Source organism: Ruditapes philippinarum, unplaced genomic scaffold (assembly GCF_026571515.1).
Source record: "Ruditapes philippinarum isolate M1 unplaced genomic scaffold, ASM2657151v2 ctg1007_1_1_1_1, whole genome shotgun sequence".
NCBI lineage: Eukaryota > Metazoa > Mollusca > Bivalvia > Venerida > Veneridae > Ruditapes > Ruditapes philippinarum.
In genome coordinates this window covers 101,003-123,697 of record NW_026855886.1, presented here as the reverse complement: position 1 = coordinate 123,697, position 22,695 = coordinate 101,003, and the positions used below count along the sequence as shown (strand labels likewise).

Here is a 22,695-nt window from a genome sequence, read left to right as displayed (position 1 = left end):
GTCCCGGACATCTTAATGGCATGTTAATGAAGTGAATCTATCAGATAATGTTGTTATAACAAGAGGATTGTTATGATAAAAATCGGTCGTTGACTTCCAACAAAAGGCTGCCTGTCTGTCTTGTAGGATATAATTGTAAATTCGGATACCTGCTGGCAAAAGTAACAAATACTTGAAATTCAAAGGTCAGACGACATAAAAGTAAAGTTATGCAACAATATCGTTTCCAATCCACGAATACATGGGACAATAAAACTGTGAGAGGTTTGAGAAAAACATAGGAAAAGGGAGCAAAACAATAACCGACTCTGTATACATTGTAATAAAACAGAGGCAGAACAAAATGCACAGATGCTGTTTATTTGACAGGAAATAAAGGTAGTGCACAATACTTAGAGGGTAGAGGATCGGTCAAACTTAAAATGTTCCCGTTAATTTTATATCTTAGTATAGAGGACGAGTAGTGTTTCTCCTCAAATAATTGTATTTCTTTTAAAGAACACTTTTAATTGATATGTCGATGTGTTACCTTTACAAGACATGGAGTTGAATAGATGTTAAATTTAGAGACAGTTTCAGTATTTTACAAAACAATTATGATATCAGTCGAAGAAAATTAAAAAGGCATAATCCTGTAGAGATAATAGAGAAAAATATATAAATCATGTGACAATAAATGTTCTGCAATGAACAAAAATGATGAACATCAATCACCTCTCTTGCGTGGGTTCGATCCCCGGGAGATGCTTTGGTAGTTCAGCACGGAGGAAGGTAGTCTAGTACTGGTGTTATTCTCCAGGAACGATGGTTAGGAACCTACCCGCCTAAATGACTGAAATACTGTTGAGAAAATGCGTAAAATGAATCAAACAAACAAACAAAAAAATCAATCAGAAGTATAAAAAGGCTTATTTTCAGTTAATAACTGCAACACTACATATTATCTGCACTTCGAATGCTGATAAAATACTATTTTCAGTGCCAGTAAATTCCATGTGTGATGCCTAATATTGAACACACTTATTTTGTATTAGATAGATATTTTATTAAACATTTGACATATTGCAAAATCTAACTATATAGATTGAAATCAGTTTTTAACGAACCCGTGATTTATATCTTATCATTTTTCTAACTCACGACTGAAGACTACGCGATATATTTAACACTGGATTCTTGTTATATAATGCACAATTTCGTCCTTAAAGCCTAATTATACAGTTATAAACTCTGCAATATAAACCCTTTTGCCATGTAAACTTACCCATTTGGCAATCTGATAATGTCGAGAATGTAGCCGCTTGTCTTATTAATGTCAAAAATCAGACATGTTTGCAGTGAAGATGCATTAGTTCGTGCCGAATCAGAAATAAACCTTTATAAATTTTCCCATTTCGAAAAAAAATATATATATTATTCAATCAATTGAATAGAATATACGACATTAACAGAGACCGTCTTTAGACAAATTAAACTGAATAAATGTTTATAAATTATATTGAATAAAGAAAAACGAATCCATGAAGGACACGCATAAAGGAAGAATGAAAATGTGGCAGACTCGATTTGATTGAACCTGTTAATGGATGGTTGTGGTTAAAAGCAAGGTACCGTCCACGGCCGCCCTAGTGCCGACTCCAACAGAATTCAACATTTAAATAATAATTATATGAAAACAACGAAATGTTAAAATTTTAAGAACAGCAGATGAGTTCATTAAGTCACTTAAAAGCTAAAATGGCATGCTTAAATTGGTCGATAAATTACTACAAGTTGACTATTTGATAAAAGATTTATAAATATTTATGATAACTGCACATACAAACATTCGGGCATGAGACGGTCTTTATATCTAATCACTAGTGTGTAAAATAAGTTACTTAATATCATGTACATTAAATAAGGAACTGCTTCTCTGAATAACAATAAAAATGCTATTTTCTACTTGACCGAATTGAATAAAAATCTTTCAAATTGAGCAATTATTCGAACATTGACTGTCTTATCATCCTAAGATAAAGTCTAGTTATAACTTTGATTAACCAAAACAATTCACATTATTATCATTTGTATTTTTAAATGCCATTATAATCTTTATGGTCGCTCTTAAAATGATAAAAGGTTGATGTCTTTATAATTGAATGTTTTATCAACGTCTGGTTATGAAAATGGTTGTTTATTGTTCATAACCAAACGCTTGGTGAAAATGTTAAATTTATACAATGAAGATCGATGCAGATAAATGTAAAAGATATAAAAGCAGCAACGGTTAGAAAATTCGTTACGCATAAGAGCACAATATGATTTTCTTATTGACCTCCAACCCCAAAAACATTTGTTTAAAACAAAATGTCATCAAATTCTAGCAGTACAAATACTAGTAACTGAATCGGTGTCAGAAATCTCAAACAATTAATTATCAAGTAACATCTATACAACATTTGATATTTTAAAATATAAATACGTTTGGTTTTAAGCCAGGGTTTGTGTATGATGGCCGATTCATATCACTGGCAAATCATCTAAATAACCCGACAAAAATCCTTTATTTCCTTTTATTTGTAGGAGCACAACGACAACACCGAAATTTGTAGCTGCCAGGAGTAGGTGGAAGGTGCAAATACGGTAACTAAAGTATAAGGACATTGTAAGACAATCATTTTAATGTGCGTTCCTAAGTATGTCTAAATTACAGAAGTGTTGGTACGTCACTACATATTGTACAATGCTGATGAAAGTGACTTGGGGCGCCTAACAATGGTTAATTGTATTAAAAAATATTGAAACTTATTACACAGTCTCTTTGTTAATATAAATAAATATCTTTTGACTTCACACAAAGTAGATATAAAATGTTTAAAATTCTACACACCATGATGGTCATAATGTGAAAATATAGTGTCATTAAAAAACTGGCATTTTTTGAAAGAAAAGACCAAGTCTACTTTACCTGTATTAGGGAACACAGCTTTCCATACATAATTTATTCAGTATTTTATTCGCATTAGACATATTCAGTAAAATAATATTTCATAAATTTCAAAAATTTCTGAGATAAACATATTTTACTCAAGGATCAGCATAGTAAATGTTTAGGACACAACGAAATATAACACACTATAAAAGAAAATCTTTACTCATGAAGTCCTTAGAACAATCCCTATCAGACTCCTTAAATAATTCATGAAAATGCTAACGTTTATTTGTTTTGTTTATCTTTGTTTGTCAAACATTATATATTCTATAAATCAGTCCAAATTGTTCTAGTAAATTTATCATTCAATCAAAACGAAACCAATCACGTATAACTTACCTCTTGATTGTATGGGACAAGTCAAAATGTTTTCAGCATCCACAAGTGTCAATGTCTTGAAAGAAATACCTACGACAACTCTTTTACACTCTGAAAGTAAACGATATCATATTTACTCAAATATAAAGTATTAAGTCTGTCATTCAACGCTTAATTCACATTCGCTGGTTAAGTTCCACAGTAATTAAGTTGTCAATGTACATTGTAATGTTTTTGTAAGGTCTTAAGTGTATTAAACGAATGTTTCAAAACTGGAAAGCTTCTTTTGCTGCTTTAAAGAAACATGTGAAAAAAGTAAAATATGTACATATGCCTTCGTATTTATTAAACAACACATTTCAACAGCTTGATTTGTTACATTTCAAGAACGATATTTCAATGCCCAACTCAAAAACTTTTGTTAAAACAATGTCATCAATTCTAGCACCAAATACTAGTAATAAATCGGTGTAAATCAAAATAATATAAGTAACATTAACATCATTTGATAGTTTAAAATATAAATACGTTTGGTTTTTAAGCCAGGGTTTGTGTATGATGGCCGATTCATATCACTGGCAAATCATCTAAATAACCCGACAAAAATCCTTTATTTCCTTTATTTGTAGGAAGCACAACGACAACACCGAAAGTTGTAGCTGCCAGGAGTAGGTGGAAGGTGCAAATACGGTAACTTAAGTATAAGGACATTGTAAGACAATCATTTTAATGTGCGTTCTAAGTATGTCTAAATTACAGAAGTGTTGGGTACGTCACTACATATTGTAGCAATGCTGAATGAAAGTGGACTTGGGGCGCCTAACAATGATTAATTGTATTAAAAAGTATTGAAAACTAATTACACAGTCTCTTTGTTAATATAAATAAAATATCTTTGACTTCACACAAAGTAGATATAAAATGTTTAAAATTCTACACACCATGATGGTTCATAATGTGAAAATATAGTGTCATTAAAAACTGGCATTTTTTGAAAGAAAAGACCAAGTCTACTTTACCTGTATTAGGGAACACAGCTTTCCATACATAATTTATTCAGTATTTTATTCACATTAGACACATTCAGTAAAAAAAATATTCATAAATTTCAAAATTTCTGAGATTAACATATTTTACTCAAGGATCAGCATAGTAAATGTTTAGGACACAACGAAATATAACACACTATAAAAGAAAATCTTTACTCACTCATGAAGTCCTTAGAACAATCCCTAATCAGACTCCTTAAATAATTCATGAAAATGCTTAACGTTTATTTGTTTTGTTTAGCTTTGTTTGTCAACATTATTCATTCTATAAATCAGTCCAAATTGTTCTAGTAAATTTATCATTCAATTCAAACGAAACCAATCACGTATAACTTACCTCTTGACAAGTCGAAATGTTTTCAGCATCCACTATTGTCAATGTCTTGAAAGAAATACCTACGACAACTCTTTTACACTCTGAAAGTAAACGATATCATATTTACTCAAATATAAAGTATTATGTCATTCAACGCTTAATTCACATTCGCTGGTTATGTTCCACAGTAATTAAGTTGTCAATGTACATTGTAATGTTTTTGTTTATTAAGCGAATGTTTCAAAACTGAAAAGCTTCTTTTGCTGCTTTAAAGAAACATGTGAAAAAAGTAAAATATGTACATATGCTTTCGGATTTATTAAACAACACATTTCAACCAAGCTGTTGTTTATAATTTCAGAACGATATCAGGCAACTATTCTTTTTGATTAAACAGATTATACAGCACCAAATCGCAGAATAAAAGTTATCAAAATATTTGATTCACCTTAGAAGCCTGGTTTGGAAACATGACGTCTAGAATAATTATAAGCTTCTACCTCGCTTATATTATCTAAATGATGAAGAACTTGTCTAGCAACGATGTAAAGTATATACTTCAACCGGACAATGTATAAAAAAAATTCTGACATCTAAGCATAATAGGTTCTATATTCTATGAACAAGGTCATTTTCTCATACAATGTTTAATTACAATATTCTATTTATATTATTTCATTTGATCTATCTGGATGAAAAATGCCTCAATGCGCTATCGACAGCTTGCTGCAAATTTGTTTGCATGATAACGAATCATTAGTGCATGCCATAAAAATACATAATTCTTGTTCCTTCCGCGATTATTACAGATAAGGTTAAGCAATCGACAAGTAGCCAATAGTATACGAAAATATCGTTCATGTTGAAAAAAGATTCAAAAGAAAAAGACTTTTATTGCACTTCGCAGTTTAGCAAACGTACTTTTAACTTTCAAAGTAAATAGTAAATAAGAAAATAAATATTGGTTTGATTTGCAATTTTAATATATTTCCACGTGGTAATTTAGTTCTTCGTGTTAAAACTACCCAGTTTATAGATGTCATCAGAAGTATCACAAAAAAGCACGGCAAAGAACCTTCTTTCATTAGGGCAGAATGTGCAAGAAATGAGAACTGACCATTAACAACATACCAGGCGAATGTGATAAGTTATTTGTATAAAGCTTTAAATACATTGTTTAAAAGTGAGAGTCATCTATAAGTACTTGTTATTTCATGTTGGGATAAACTATGACAGCACGTCGATCAATGGTTCTTTTTTAATTCACCCAAAAGCTAATGTAATAAATTTTAGCTTGGGAGATTATTTCACAAGAAAACGAATGTTTTTGCAAAAAAGAAAAAGCTACTTTCTGTTTTTTATAGATTTTTTTATAGATAATTGCTTATAATAAGTTAAAAATATAGCTTTTATCATATTTATTTGTTATTGTTCTTTTAGTTGTAATTACCAAATAAATAAAAAAAACCGAACACTAATCTTTGTATGATAGCAATACAGTTACTCTTAAGATTTTTGCAACAATTGTCTGAAAAAATATAATACTTCGTTATTAATTCTGATAAATATACTCCTAGACTGGAAGATTCACAAGGTGAAACATTTATGTCTTTTACGTTGAAAACTCCTAATTTGTCTGGACTTTCAAAGGAAATAAGATCGGATTCCTTGTGGAGGAAATGCTATAATTTATCTTTCGGGACTCAGCAAATTATCTGTTTTATCATAACACTTTACTAATTTGGAAAAAGGAAGAATCTTTAGACAGCGCTATTTACAGATAACTTTGTACAAAGAATTTAGTAGCTCTACGACGGGTTGAAAATACTTCAAAACAAAGGACACTTCTGTGTCATGTATTAAGCACATTTTAATTAACTTTTATTAAATGACGAAACATTAGAGTAAATTAAAGCAAAAGATGAATTGTAATATAATGCTGGGTCCTGATTCAAATTCCGCTTTCCAGCATAATTAAATTGTTCTTACAACACTTGCACTCTTATCAAACGACTCTATTTATATTTGTACAAGTGTTGACTCTAAACATAAATGAATAAGCATATTCTAATTTAAAAAAAAAACGCCTCCATGACGTTTGTTTTATTACAGCGTACTTGATTTGACAAGCTAAACAGTTCTTCATTGTTCTATTTTTCTTTATTTTTGAAACAGTGATATAATTGACAGTTTTAATGTAAGGGAAAATATTTTATATTAAGCTGAATGTATAAATAAGAAACACTCTTCAAAATATCAACAGAATGTTATAAAACAGTACTCAGGTTTTTGGTACTTTCTCCATGCAAAAGGCAAAAAAAAATTTGAAATGGTTTATTGTGGGTGGTGCTCAAAATTAATGGTCTAAGAGAAAATATTCATTGTTTATTGCAGCTTGTTGACCGAATTCCAACTTATTAATGCTTAATGTTCAATTTACGATGTGGCAATGATTATGACAATTATACATAAAAAATAAATTCAGTTTCTTCTTTGCAAAATGTCTTTCACAATCCTACTTAAAATTTCGGCATCATCCAGACAAATAATAGTGTATTTCAGTTGAGTATCAAAACAGGTAATTGGCATCTATCTGCTCTCATTCGCCCATTTATAAAACAAAAACGACGACCTACCAACTTTACAATGGGTAACCGGACAGTTTTGTCACTAAAATGAGCTTTATCTGAATCATTTAAAGCTGCATTCAATAATTGTTTTTGATGAACCAATATTATCAACAAATGTACCACTACTTGTCTGAATCGTCTGTCTTTAAACAAACAGAATGTTTATCAACATAAAAAACCCTCATTTCAGCACAGGATTGGGGTTAATGGTCTCATTCATAGCACTTAAAGATAAAATTGTGAGTAAAAGCGGCAATAAACTTTAACCAATTATTGTTTTGCATGCACAAGTGAGTGAAGAGTTGTTATGTTGATATAGCTTTAATGTCATTACCTTCCTAACATAACTTGGACTTCATTCGATTTCATTTTTTTTGGGGTTTATTACTTGATATTTTCTTGATATCAATACAGCAATGTTTGTTTACCCTTGCGATTGTCATACCGAAATTGTCATATGGCTTCTTATAAGTTTAATGAAGCATTATTTCCGACTAGAGCAGGCACCTGAAATAAAACTGCAATATATCTTGGTAGCTTTTTCACAAAAGAACCCTACGGACATGTGGACGTGAATACCGAAAGTAAAAGTGCATGCATACTTTTAACCCCAGACTCTGCTCGGCTCATTCATGCACATCTTTGAATGCGGTTAAACAACATAACGCAAGTATAGGCATTAGGAAGCTATTCAGAAAACTGCCAAATAATTACAAATTTTAAATTTTCTAAGTTGAATTTGGCACTTGTAAACCATTAACATATTTTGTCTGCGGCATGGCAATTTCTAACTTATCTCTATGAATAAAAAGTAGTATAAAAAACTAGTAGCAGATTCCTTGATTGCGTGGTACCCAAGAGTGTTATTTAGTAATAATTATATTATGACGGGGAGCTTGTTATGAAATATACTGGTCGTTGACCTTTCTGAATATCTCCCTCAATTACCAATAAATCTCAGCCAAATATTCAGAGAAAACTAGTATGGATTTGAAAATCAAGTACAAAATTAAAGAATAGGTATTATTTTATTTAATCAAACCAATAAACGTTATGTGAAACTTTCTGTCATTCCCCATTATCACGAGCTTTCAATTCTTTACATTTGTTAAATGAAAACTATGTCGAGTGAAGAAGATATAAACTTTTCTCTGACATCTCAGTGCGTACTATATTTGAATACAAGCATTTTAGTATATAACAAGTAAAATGGTTTCCTGCGGTGAACATTTTAATGATATAAAGATATTTCATTTAACTATTTTCAACATTATTTAGGGGGAATAAATAAACATTTGTATCAGGAATATAGTTGACAATTGAATAAACGATCAATATAGAAGAAGGTCTTTGGAAACTAGTGACCGTTGAAGACCGGAGAAGGCCGAACATAAAACAGTTATTTCTTTTTAAGAAAATGATTAAATAGGCCTACCATTTTATGAATAATTTCGAGCAAAAAATAAATAAAGTAAACACACAAGTTTACGCAGAAAATATCTCTATTTATTATGGCAGATGCCACTACGAATATTTTAATTTTGTAGATTTTCAGTATAAACAATTTATTGTTTGTACAATTTGATAGATATTAAAGAAACATTGATAATTTTCAAACACTACATTCAAGTTTTTCCACCTTAAACGGTAAAATAATTATAGAAAATAAGAAATATCCCGTAATAGTTTTTTGTTTCCCTACATGTAAATCCGTAACGTACCGGCAAACGGTATTTAGCTAGGTTTTCGGAAAGGTCTATTAACCAATCATGTACGGTTTACAGATCACATGCTCCTCCATGTACCGAAAACAGGTCACGTGCTACTCCATGCCTCAAAAGTTAAACGCGTACCAATACCCTGCGGTCTCCAGACCGCAGGGAATGATACAGAAGCGATATAAGAAACAGAATAATACTCACATTAATCTTATCAAAACATAAAAATGAATAAAATGCGGCAGGTTTTTGAATGCTAAGTTTAAGTGGTTGGAATAGCCAACAGACAGCATGACCGAGTGGTAAACGCGTCGCGCTTGTTATATTATATTTGATAGCCGCATGGATTTAACCAACCAAGGGCAAGTCGTTGTTTTCTTGGGCAAGAAACTTTACACTAATTGCTCAGTACTGGTTGGTTCCAGGAACGGATTCGGAAGTATGTCTATAAGCTAATAGCTTCCTACACAATCGAACTAAAATAAATTGTGTATATACCAAGGTTTTGAAATAAAGAAAAACAACAAAAACAGAAATGTAAACAACAAAAGAAATGTATCATTTGCATCTACGTATAAAATGTTTCTTGAAATAAAAATGTTGATAGAGTGCTAAACTATTTATATGATGAAAAACAATATTTCGTTTCAGAACAACTTCTTATCTGCTATATGTAGATCTGTCACACCCCATCATGTATATATCACACCAACAATATATATGTCATTTGTGATTGTTGTCACGGACAATACTTTATATTATCAACGTTATATTTCCTTATGGACCATTTCACTTTTAAATAATAATATATATGGTTCGCTGTATTATAAATTGATACTTAAATGGAAATAAACATGCATCAAACAGTATTTTATTAAGCATACTTAAAGTTTAATAATTTAAAAACTATTTTAGCATGTGCATGTACTGGAATAATTTTATTAAATTGATACTGCCGCTTCAACTGTAACCTTTACCGTATGACAATTACAATTTGCATTCGTCTTTACGATTGAGATATCTTTCTTTATGTTTACAATTTTCTTTCCTGATTTAAGGTACAATTTCAAGTTTCATACATTAAATGATATACCAATATTTCGATATATAAACGCACCTAAAGGAAAGTGAAATGATAGATATAATTGTATTGTGAATATATCATATTATATCAATATATTTTTACCATGATACATAAAGGATACGATTTGTTGATAGCTTTAGATTCCAGACAGCATTTTTCTAATGTTACGGTTTTACTAATTTGAAAAAAAGAAATGATACACTCTCACTCATGGAGATTCACGCTTTGAAAAAGTACTTGTCAATTACGAAGAAAATTTTTAATTTGTCGGGACTTTCGACGGAAATAAGATTGAAATTCTTGTGTGAAAATGCTATAATTTATCTTTCAGAACTCATTTTTGTTCCCCAAACTATCTGTTTTATTACACTGGTTAATAATTTTGAAAAAAGAAAGAACTTTCGACAGCAATTTTAGTGATAATGATTGAAATTGATACGGAAAAGATTCCGTCTCTTCGGTTACTTAAGAACAATTTCATTGTAACGTTACTTAAAACAACAATTATTGCTCCTTTGGTTTTGTTTGTTTTACAGCGCATTAAGGTCATGTGGCGTCGAATCAGGTAAGATGTATTTGGATAACCTTGGTTGAACTTACAGAAATACCGGGGTTCAAAACCACCTTACCTTCTATAGCTAAGACTCCAGAATGTAAATATACTCCAGTAATCCAAACAAAATAAGTCGCCTCTAACGATCATGCAGGGATACACGATGAAAGAAGTTCTGATGCCTCATCTTTTTTAAGCAACCACTCAGCTACAAGGGGATTTTTGCCCGTGATACACCTAATGTTACCGGCAGTTGTGCATGTTGGGCAAGTTTTAATACTCGCTGTATTGAATATACAAGTCTTACAATGCATTTGGTTAAAGGAACAACTCCGCTGTGGTCTAGAATCCTAATTGCATTATTTTTTAATTTCTTACATACACTTGAAACAGAAAAATGTGGAAGGATAATTGAGAAATATACACATAATTAAATTTGAAATTCGTACTTTTGAGATTTTTTATTCCGATGCACGTTTTCAATTTTTGAGTCATTTTTTACAATTTGAATCAATAGTTTAAAAATTTGAAAAACGGTTTGAAATTTTGCACATGAGTTATTGGTCTTTATCTGCATTCATCGCAACATGCATCTCGAGAAATTAATAGTAAAAACACCTAGTGGAGTCAGTAAGTTTCATCTTTCTGATTATGATTCTAAATCTTTTAAAATTAATGATTTTGCAGTATTTTATGCATGAACCTCTGTAGGTGTATAGAAATGTTACGTATACTATTAATATTATTACACACTTTGACATTAAATGACACATTCTGACATAAACAAAATGTTAGGAACGGAATGCTTCCTATATCAGTTGGCTAAAACCCTCTTTATCGTGCCCTATCAAATTTGCAGTGAATGTTTTTTTTTACCAACTTTTATTAGAAAAAAAACAAAAACAAATATAAGAATCAAGGTATGGAAATTCAACCATTGTGGCATATCTCAATAATCTCTTTATCGTGGGTGCTGCGCTACATAAATACTGCGATGCAACTCAAGATAAAATTATCCGTCAATTCCATGCATCGGAATAGATTTAAGAAAAAACTGTAATTGTAAAACGCAAAATAAAAGTTTACGATACAATTCTTTTCTTTTTAAACTTAAAATACATGCAAAAGTAAACATTTCCAGACTAATAACTACAGTTTTGCCATGCTCTGTTATAAAACGTATCGCAATGCTGGTTATCCTTTCCTTCCTATATCAGATTACGTGTGGTGAGAAAAATAGAACAAATCTAATTTGTTATGGACGGTGCTTAACCGTTTCGTAAAATCCTATGTATTGTATGCGGCTTGTTGTCCGAGAACGTGTAACGTGTTCAATTTATGATGTGGCAGAGAATTTGGTTGCTTATAATAACATATAATATATGCAAGTTTCTGTAACAGATTGACTTTCGCAATTCAACTTATAATTAGGAAAGTACCATATTTAAATGGTGTTATATAATTTCTATTGAATATAAAGTATTTTCACTACTTATTAACATTGAACGGTTCCCATATGTTTACTTATAAAAACAAGCTACATTAACCAACTTTACAGAAGTAAACCGAACATTTGTGTTATGTAATTATCCGAATTTTATCTGAATTTAATAAATGATCGATAACGTAATGCCACTATTTGAAGAGCAAAAACGTCTTCTAGAAAACAATCAGAAATATCTTTATTCCTAACCAAACAAAATGATTATCAGTATCAAATCCCTCATTTGGACATAAGATTAGGCTTAATGTTCTCCTTCATAGCACTTAAAGATAACATTGTGAGAAAAACGGTAATAAACTTTAACCAATTAATGTTTTACATCCTCAATTTAGTGATGATTTGGCACTTACAGTGATGAAGATTTTATGTCATTATATTCTGAGAATTATCAGTTCGGCAGCAAATTTATCTGAGATTTACAACATTATCTTTTAGAGAGAGATATTAATTCTGTTTTAGAGAACCGTCTAAATAATCCAAGGCATAAGAACAAACATTCATTTCACATCTGGCTTTGGTTTTTTCTCATTTTTATGTAATGTTGTTTTGGTACGACACTTAAAATAAAACGTTGAAATAAAATTAACCAAATTATGGATTTATTAAACAGCAACTTTTAAAATGCTTTCAGTAAAGTTTGGCACGAGTTAACTATTATCATGATAAATAATACATTCTAACACTATCGGAATTTTTTCTATATAGACAAAGAAGGCCGGAAGCGTGCATTATTCTACAACAATGCACTCGCCGTTCTTATTATCTCCCTGTGTATTTTCACATTGAAGGCGCCATTTTGTTTAAAAAATCTGATAAATTAAAACAATTTTTTTCGAATTTTGTTGTGAAAACTATCTAGAATGAAAGAAAATGGTCTAACTAAGAAAATTAATCCGAACACCAATATCTTTAATTCAGTCGTTAACGCTGTACAGACGTTTAAAGTGTTGTTTACGTGACGTCACAATGTAGCGCCAAACAGCACGTGCAAAACAATCAAATCAAGTTCGCTATTTAATGTCGCAAACGAGTTTAGTTTTACATTTATTTCACTTTTAATAATTTGTATTTCGCTTGGAAAATTATAAACTGAAATAAATAAACAAACAAAGTTGTATCAACGTTTTCAAAATTCGTTATTTTCAAAATGTTTCTACAAACGGTAGATTTAACAGTTTTTTTTTCAACCCACTGGAACGGCCTCTAAAGAACGTTTCTATTGGAAACTCTGAGGCGAAAACAAATTCAACCACCAAACATAAAGTCCAACGTTATAATAAAAATTATATTTTTTCTTGACGTATTAGAATGGAAATAGATATCAATTCTTCGTGCATTATTGTATAATAATGCACGTTTTTCGTTCAAATGCTTTGTAATTAATCACTCAGGCCTATCGGCCTTCGTGATTATATTACTACGCATTTGAACTCAAACCGTGCATTATTCTACAACAATGCACTCACAATTGATATCTATTTCCTAAGTATACAACATGGAGTAACAGATGCCTTTATGCCCTTCTTTTTCAATCTTGTTTTGTTATAATGTTATTATAACGAGACGCTACGGATAGCTTACTTTTTTTTGGATTTTTCCTAATACTCAACCAATTTCAAATATTAAACTCACATTAAAAATAAATTCGTATCAAAGATGAAAAGCTTTATTACACGTCAGTATATAAATTCTTTTTTCTTGAAACAAATTATTTTAAGAAGTTCCTATTTAAGATCTATTCAACCAAGCTGTGTGTCTCCGTTGGCCTCCTTATCCCTAAGAATAAAGTCTGATAACAGCTTTAATGATCCAATTATGTTAGACCAATCATTGTTAATAATGTCCATATTTTTGTAATAATAAGGCACAGCAATAATTTGTATATAATCATCATCATCATTATTGAACGTCCATTATCAATGGTTCAGACGATTGCAAAATATCACTGTATCTAATAATTTATGCAAAGGTGACCCCCCTAACCCCCCCCCCCCCCAAAAAAAAAAAAAAAAAGAAAAACAGGGGTAAGCTCTTCATTAAGTAAGTTGCTTTTTATTTTATCAACCATATAAGAGAACACTGTTTTTACTTTAAAAGTAGAAAACAATTTCTCGGAGGTTAGCTATAACACCTATGCACAGCGTAATGTTTTGCAGAATTTTTCATATCCTATACGCACTCAAAAATAAATCAGTTTGGTAGTAAAATAAAACTGTGACATAAAATACAGACCGTTTACCTTTTATCTGATTAAGTAGTTTATCAGATTTAAATATTGTAAAAAAGCTTTTAAAATGTGAAACAACTCAATGAGAACAATTCAGAAAAGCGGAGTATCGTATTATGTGTTTTCTTATCACCTTTTCTTTCTATTTATAACGCGTCATTCGATAATAACTGCCTAACCTGTTATTGAATACGGTTATTAATGTCGTTTAAGCATAAACCTTTTGTCTTATAAACCAGCCGATTTGCCTTTCTGATAAACTGAACGACTACGAAATAGCTTGACGAATTAATGCCTTAAAGTGTCAAATAAACTTAGTAGTATAATTGCAAATAAATATGTCACTGCCATATGTGATATAACGAATCAGTGAATGAAACAGTTTATCACTTAAATGCAATGTAATAAAGATGTGATAATTTAAATTATAAGTAAATTAAATATAATTTAAGTAATCAATGTAAGTATAAGACGTATGTTTCTTTAAGTTATTTGTAATGCTATTTGTTTTTCTTTCATTTATATAAGTTTTTCTATTAAGTATTATTGCATGCTTTAACAACTGGTATCTCGTTTATTTAACGTGCTGCCGATTGTCAGGTAATTTTTAGATGTACAAGACTTTTCCATTGCTTGTAATTGATTCTGTTTAAGAAGAAAAATGTTGAAATGGTAATAATTTCTTTAATATAATGTTGTGGACAGATATTTATCACATTATGATTATGCGAAATTGTTACCTATTTTTAATAAATTACATTACTTTACATTTCGCATTCATAGCTGAGACCATAACCCATTTCTGCTTGAGCATTTTACGAAAAATGGCTGCTTTCATTGATAAGCCTCCTGTATCAAGTTCAAATTGCTATGAAACCATAAAAGTTTCAATGTGCACAAAAGTGGACTGGACCATAGCCTTTGTAACGACATGCTCAAACTTAAATTACCTGTTACCATTGCAGGGGGACACTTCAAAATATCTAAACATCACTAATTTGCGTTGATTTTTTCCATCAAAACTGATTTCAAAGTGCTGCCCCCTTCAAATCCCTTAGCAGAAGTTGGCAAATGCCCCTCTGGCACCACCCTGATGAATCTTTTTGATAGAGGATAGCGCCGAAACAATGACCACTTTTTTACAACATTTCTCAAACGAAACAAGTTTTAGGTGACTAAATAGGGCATTTACTCACCATTTGAGGCCTCAATAAGGAGAGAGAAGGCGCAAAAAGACGTCAATATGAAGTTATAATGGGTTAAATATTGCATTTGAATATATCAAAATAAATGTCCGGCAAATAAAGTCTCGCTCAAAGTTAAATGCGAGTACAAAGTCTTAATACTACGTTTTTAAAAGCTATTTTCGTCAGAATTTCCTGCGTATCAACTTATATGCACGGGAAACTAATAATTATTTACCATTACACTTTTTTATAGTCATGCTAAATATAACAGATTGTTTGTGTCGATTGAAACACGATCCATGTCACGTATCAACTGATTATTTACAGTGTCCTCTTCCTTTTTGTCAGTAAATGATGTTTGCCGCACAATTATATATAATGAACGTATACATACACTACATTGACATTCTAATGACAGTTTATGTGGTTTAAAATAAATGTTTTCATTTAAGAAACACCAGCTAAAAATAACTAATTAAGTACGTCATAAACATGATAGTATGCATGTTTCTAAAGTAAATACAAATCCAATAATAACATCTTTAGTTTGCTTTATAAGTTCTCTGACCAGCCATACATTTCTGGATGCTTCATCCTTGCCAGTGTAAAACATTTAACATACATTTACAAAAGGCAGACTAAAGGTTATATTGTGCAAATTTTGCATTGTCCTAGTCCATCCACTTAGCTCAATAGGAAGATCATCATGTAGGTCTCGCTGGGCGTTGCGAAATTTCCCCACGGCATTTGATCTCGGATGACCATTTGTCTCCCAGTGCTGATTCAGAAATCATGTTAAGTAAGTAGGCAAACACTTAAGGAGAAATTGGTAATACCTTGTTAGTCGGACTAGGCTGACAAACTTTCAGACATGCCAGATTTTTTCTCGATGATTCCCTTAAAGGGATTCACTGAGGTGATTTTGATAACGAGACTGGAAATAATTTTTCGAGATTTATGCGTCTAGGCATATAACTTGTATGCTAAATTTCAGATCATTTGCTCACTTTTCAATCCAGAATAATTATTCTAATTGAAAGAAGAAGAGAAAAAAAACCTTTTCACTCGGGCTTGGAATAGCACAAATATACGATTTTCAATTTATTTCTTAATTATCTCTTGCATTTCTTTCAGTTTTAAGTGTCCCAGCTGATCTATGTAAGTAAGTAAGTAACTCAAATTTTAAGTTGTTAAGCTTTTTGATCTCAGTGGAATTCCTTAAAATGTTAGTAATTGACAATTCTAAAAAATCAACGCTTGGCAAGTTCATGCAAGAAATTTGGCAGGTTCAGGGTTAAATTAAAATGAATATTCCTAAACATATTTAAACCATATGTAAAAGTAACTGACCACAAAATATTTCCTCGAAACTAAACAGTTATATGCTTAGAAGACAACAAATTAGTGGCCACAATTTACTTCCTGCAATGTGAAATAATTTAATTCGTAGGTAAATAAGATTTAATGCAATCAATAAGTATCTTTTTTCTTAACTGTCACAAACGAGAGCTAACATGAAAACGTAATAAGGAAATAAGAAAGTATTTGGTTAATGATTAAAGTGTTGTTCATGTAAAAATCGGAAACGTCTCTTTTAGTTTGAATGATTTATTTAATGATTTCTACCTTCACCCAGGTAACAGCTAATCTTTCTTTCTTCACAATACTTCTTTTTAATTTATCATTGTGCATTAAGCATTATATCCCTGACATCGTAGCTACATCTTAAAAGTACTTAAAATTATTGAGGGTTAATTTTGAATTCCGCTTAAGCCGCCGTTGCTAAGAGGGCGTGGAAGGTGGCTAACAAATACCATTACCGTCGATGAACAGACCCAAAAAACCGAACCTGAAACAATTTTATTTTGTTTTTTTGGGCATCTTTAGGGACTTACCTACTAAAAATGAGAATACAAATCAAGCTTAATGAATCGCCAAATATAAATATAACTAAAATTTAGTTCGTCATTTATTCTGCATTATCTAGAAAGCATCAAGCTATACGGTTGTGTGCATTGGTTTTGAAAGCATGTAAATAGAAGCAACCGCATACAAAGGTGATGTATTGCCTTCCAATACATAAAACAAACAGAAAAAAGATACCGTAAAAGATTTCTCAACACAAATGAAGTTTAATTAAGCTCAACATAAATTATTAAATATTCATTACTGAATCCCAAACTGTCTTCAAGTTGCCTGAAAACTGATAATAAAAAAAGAAATAGCAAATCATAGTTCTCTTTTCATCTTTGGTGCAAATGCATAAGTTACTGATATTATCGGAGAAACAAGTTGTCTCTTTTGTACGCTGAATACGAATGATGTGGTCTATTCTTACGAAAAACTTTACCAAGATATCTCCTCTTTGGTAGCGGGAATTATTTTGCGTGCGTATACCATTAGGAGGATATCCATATATTTTGTAAACAGACAGCGCGAGGGAAGAATAAAAGACTAAACAAAACACCATGTAATGTATCACTTAGATAAATTAATTATAATAACTTATGTACTTTTAATGACGATATATAATCATATTGGCATGGTGTTAATGCATTGGATAGAAAAGTCGTCAAATTAGGTAGAGCACGAATAAGCCGGCCGATCTTGGTTTCCTACAGTCACATAGGTCATTTGCTACCAAATGGACCATGATAAAATAAAAGAGCATGAGTACTGTGAGATAGTATAAAAAAATGTTCATCATTAAATGTGAATATTTACTTATGTTTTGTTTTATTAAAGAACCGTTTTAAAATGCATTATATAATTAAATGTTCATCTTTAAAATCCATAATTAAACACAGGAATCTAATCACATGAATTTTAATTATTCTTCTTAAGCCGGTGATAGGGGACGTGAACGGTAACTTGCACTTTCCATTATCGTCTATGTACAGGCTAGCTCATAAGCTTTGGCCATTCTAACAATGAAGACATTTGCTTCTGGAATTGCGTATTATAAACAATGGCACACGCTTACCAGAAATAGCTTTTAAATCGTTGTCAAAAATAATTCATGCATATATGAAGTATTGCTTCCAATTGCAATGCATATCATGCCTTGATTTACATGATTATTTCGTTTGAGCTAATGTTCCACTATCACGATTTGAAAGGTTATTTAAAACTTTTACATCTTGTTATGCATTCATCGATTTATTTTGTAGGCGTTAATTGAATTGTAAACAGGGTATAATGTTTCTACTATGTCAAGGCCAAGCTATTTAGAAGATTACAAATTGTTTTGCATGAAAAAAAAACTCGGTGATGTTTAGGTCGACCTTGCATATTTTGCATTCTTTAAAGTTTTTTTAAATCTCGGAACACGATTTCTATGATATGCCACTTGTATTATGGCATTATGAATAAGCTCGGTACCGATAACGTTCAAACACTCAATATTGATAAAAACTGTTAAACAAGTATATAATACAGATACATAACTCAAAATTTCAACAGCACGACGGTAATCAACATATATGCTCTCGAGATCAGTATGTTCTTGTCAGAAAACAGACCCTAGAAAAACAACTTGTAAATCAAATTCATTTTTGGTGCATATTCATATGTTTCAAATTGATATTATCATAGCGCAGTCTGGAAATACAGCAGTTGTCTGTAGTTCTTGTTTTGAACGATCTAATCTATCAACGTCCGACAGGCTTGTTTTCTCCCGCGTATTAAGAATTCCCGATTAATGTGCTAGGCTAGAATCGCTTCTTGTCTTCTAAAAAGCATATTTAAAGCCCTCTCCCCAAACAATGCCATAATTTTCTTTTCTCAAAATAATTTTATTTGTGGTGTACTATTACGATTTTCGAAAAAGTACTCATTGGTCAACTAAACAATTTTATTGCCTTTTCTTAAAGTTTTGCAATTAGAAGAGTTATAGTTATTTCACAATCAATTTTTCTTTCTCCTGGTGATAAGCATTTTCATACGTTAAAAATCCATTATTTGAACATTATTTAATGCATTTTGCCAATTCTTAAATAAGCAAAACTAATTTCGTAGGCATGCTATGCCTTTATTAATATAATACATGGAATATCCTTAAATGGAATATCCTTAACTGATATGTTATTAATAATGCACATTTGAAACGCAGATTTTCATGTTTGCTGATGTTTTGTTGTTGTTTTCTTTGTCAAAGTAAAAGTAAAGTCATGTATAAATTTAATTAATATGAAGTAAATTGATACAATTTGCCTTGTTAATGTGTAAAATTTAACTTATAAAGACATACATGAAATTCATGTAATATATTTTCCTCGAAACAATCTAAATTAATCATAGCAATCCTATAAAAAAACACATTTTTCTTCTGTATTACACCCTAGTGACTTTGACACAAAATCAAAGAACATAATATTTCATTCATTTAGTTGTGCTTATTAAAGCTATCAACGTCTTGATTAAGCAATTGATTAAGTTTCAGATGGAACAGTAAAGAAATGTTTTCAATGATTATGATGCTGTTTTGTACTATGTACAATTATTGTTTGCCCAGCTGGACTCAGCAACAAATTTTGTACCACTTGATACCATCAATCAGTCTGAGCGTCTCAATAGATAACCAATCAAAAATAGTACTTACACAATTCGTTTGAAAAGTTGGGCCGTAGCGATTAATCATCGTGTAATAGGAGCATTTAATAAACACAAATGCCAAGAAATATAATAATGGAAATCAAAAAACAGTAGTTTTGGCGCTAAATATGCTAAAATTGACGAAGTACATCAGTAATCATTTGCATGAAAGTTCATTTGTCACAAAAACCTGCTTTTGTTTATAGTTGCTCATACATGATGCAACATATCATGTTTCCCAAACAGCTCATAATTAATTGAACCAACGCGGCATTTTGTAAATAAAAAAGGACGCTTATTTCTCTTAAATGGTGTGGTATAATGTTCATATGTCACAAGAGTGAAATATTTATTGTGTCTACTCATCACTTTTTGTATTTAATGATCAAGCTTCATTCTATTATAACTGACAAATCTGATAAAGAATCTGGTTATATATATCTTAGACATATAATCTTGTGCTATTTATTTTTTGAATTCGGCACAATGTCATGATAAATTTTACCATGTGTAATATCTTGATGAAATATTAGAGCTAGTATCCACGAATGATTTGATCTTTCATGCAAAACAAACACATTTTCTATTTTTACTGCTTTTCTATGAGCTCTTAGTCATTTATACCGATTTGTGTTTGTTTATCATTTCACTCAAAACCTACAACCACAAAAGCAGAAAGCCGTTTTATCAGTTGTTAATCTATCAAATCCCGATATTCAAATATAGTTGTACAATAAATTAGAAAAAAAACGGTGTGAGCCTAAGCCATTTTTTCGGATTCGGCGCCATATGACCTAAACTGTGTTGGTGCGTGGTAAATCAAGCAACCAAACAGAGAATTTTTGCTAATTTGCGGTATTTTTTAAGCCAGATATTTGTCACTTTGGAACAGAAAAACAGAACAAAAATCCAAGGTCAACAGATTTGCAAAATTATCCCTGATATAATGGCATACGATAAAAGAAGTGTAAAAACATATTGACAGTCTCCGATATTTTGACAAGCTTTTTGATGTCATTTTATCAATCATATCCACTAATCTTTGAAATTTTATATCTCATTATAGCGTTTAGTCATTGTAAAATGATTAAATATAAAGAAGTATTTATATTTTAAATGTTTGCAATTATCTCGTCTACAATAAACTGAGTTGTTTGGACACACATTTTCATTGTTATATTGATAGATATGTTGAAAAGATTGCGAATAAAAAGACTGTAAACGCTTGTTTTGACTTACTCCCACCAACACTATTTAAAGCGACCATTGACTTTTCTAAAGGATTTTCTTATTTTTACATATTAAATCCTTTCATATCATTGTCAAATTTTTTCCGTCGTTAAAATACATATAAAAACAATATGAAAACCCATTGATATCTCTAATCTATCGGTACGCTCTCTATATGTAAATTAGTAAACCAGAAAATTCGTATTCCGAACTTCTATTGTTTAGAAACGAGCGTCACTGTCGTTTTCTCAACAACTTTTGGGACCTGTATTGAAGAAAGCTTTATATGATGCACTTTTTTAAAGATAAAGTTACTGAAATATATACATAGTTTGAAACAACAAATAATTGTTTTTTTTTCCGACAAAACGTAAAAGCTGAAGGCCTCTTTAAAGACAGTTATTCTATTGTAACTAAAACATAACGCTTTTGTTCAAAGGAGACTTATCTAATGTATAACGTTACTAATGGTGTTACCAGACACCAACAAATCATGTATAAGCATCGTTAACGTATCATATCGACCCGGTAAATCTTTAAATCAAAGATGTAAAGTTCAGCATGACTTTTTTTTAATTGTAACAGCAGACAAAAAACATGGAAACCAGATCTTAGTATCGGTATTTCTAAACTAAGTTTAGATACAGGTAATTTGATAAGATTAACAAAGAAAGTCTCAATCAGTTAAAAAGGGATAAGGAAATATTATGATATACTAGGGTACTAGGCTCTGAATGTATTAAAATGCTGAAACCATCTTAAGTACATAAGGTATGTCAAAACCTAATAAAATGATATCCCATTACATGGTAATTGGTGAATAAGCAGCATTCGCGGCAGGAATGTTAATACGGATTTTATTCCGCAATCATCAAAGAAAAAATATATCATTCAACTAAAAGCTTTGAATATAAAATTGTACTGAAAAGGATCAACAACTGACACTTGGAGGGTTTGTTTATAGCTAGGTTAATTTATCCAAGATTTTAGGCGGATAGTTTCTCTTATAATACAACTTTTATAACATTTATTATCATGAATACTATATATTTTGTTTTGTAAGTTGAAAGTAAATGAAGAAAAAGCAAAACATACAAATAACATAAATTTTGTAGCAAGCAACTTATTGCAAAAATTCTTAATTGCAACCAGAATGTTCCTGTCAGAAAACAGACAATAGATATGCAAATTGCAAATATATTGCATTCCCCCTGCATGTTTATTTTTGTAGATGTAAGAGTAAGTTGACCTGTTCCTGATAACTTCCAAATAACGTTTCAAAAATTAAAACTTGTTTACTAAAGATTAGACA

General features: G+C 30.8%; 1 protein-coding gene across 1 annotated transcript in view; it reads right to left on the bottom strand.

Annotated features, from left to right (window-relative positions):
* LOC132744714 (corticotropin-releasing factor receptor 2-like) overlaps positions 1–22,695 on the bottom strand; it is a 165,278-nt gene that overhangs the window by 104,947 nt on the left and 37,636 nt on the right. The window contains exon 3 of the mRNA XM_060733488.1: positions 3,314–3,403. The gene's annotated coding sequence lies outside the window, so the exon portion shown is untranslated. The remainder of the gene's footprint in view (positions 1–3,313; positions 3,404–22,695) is intronic.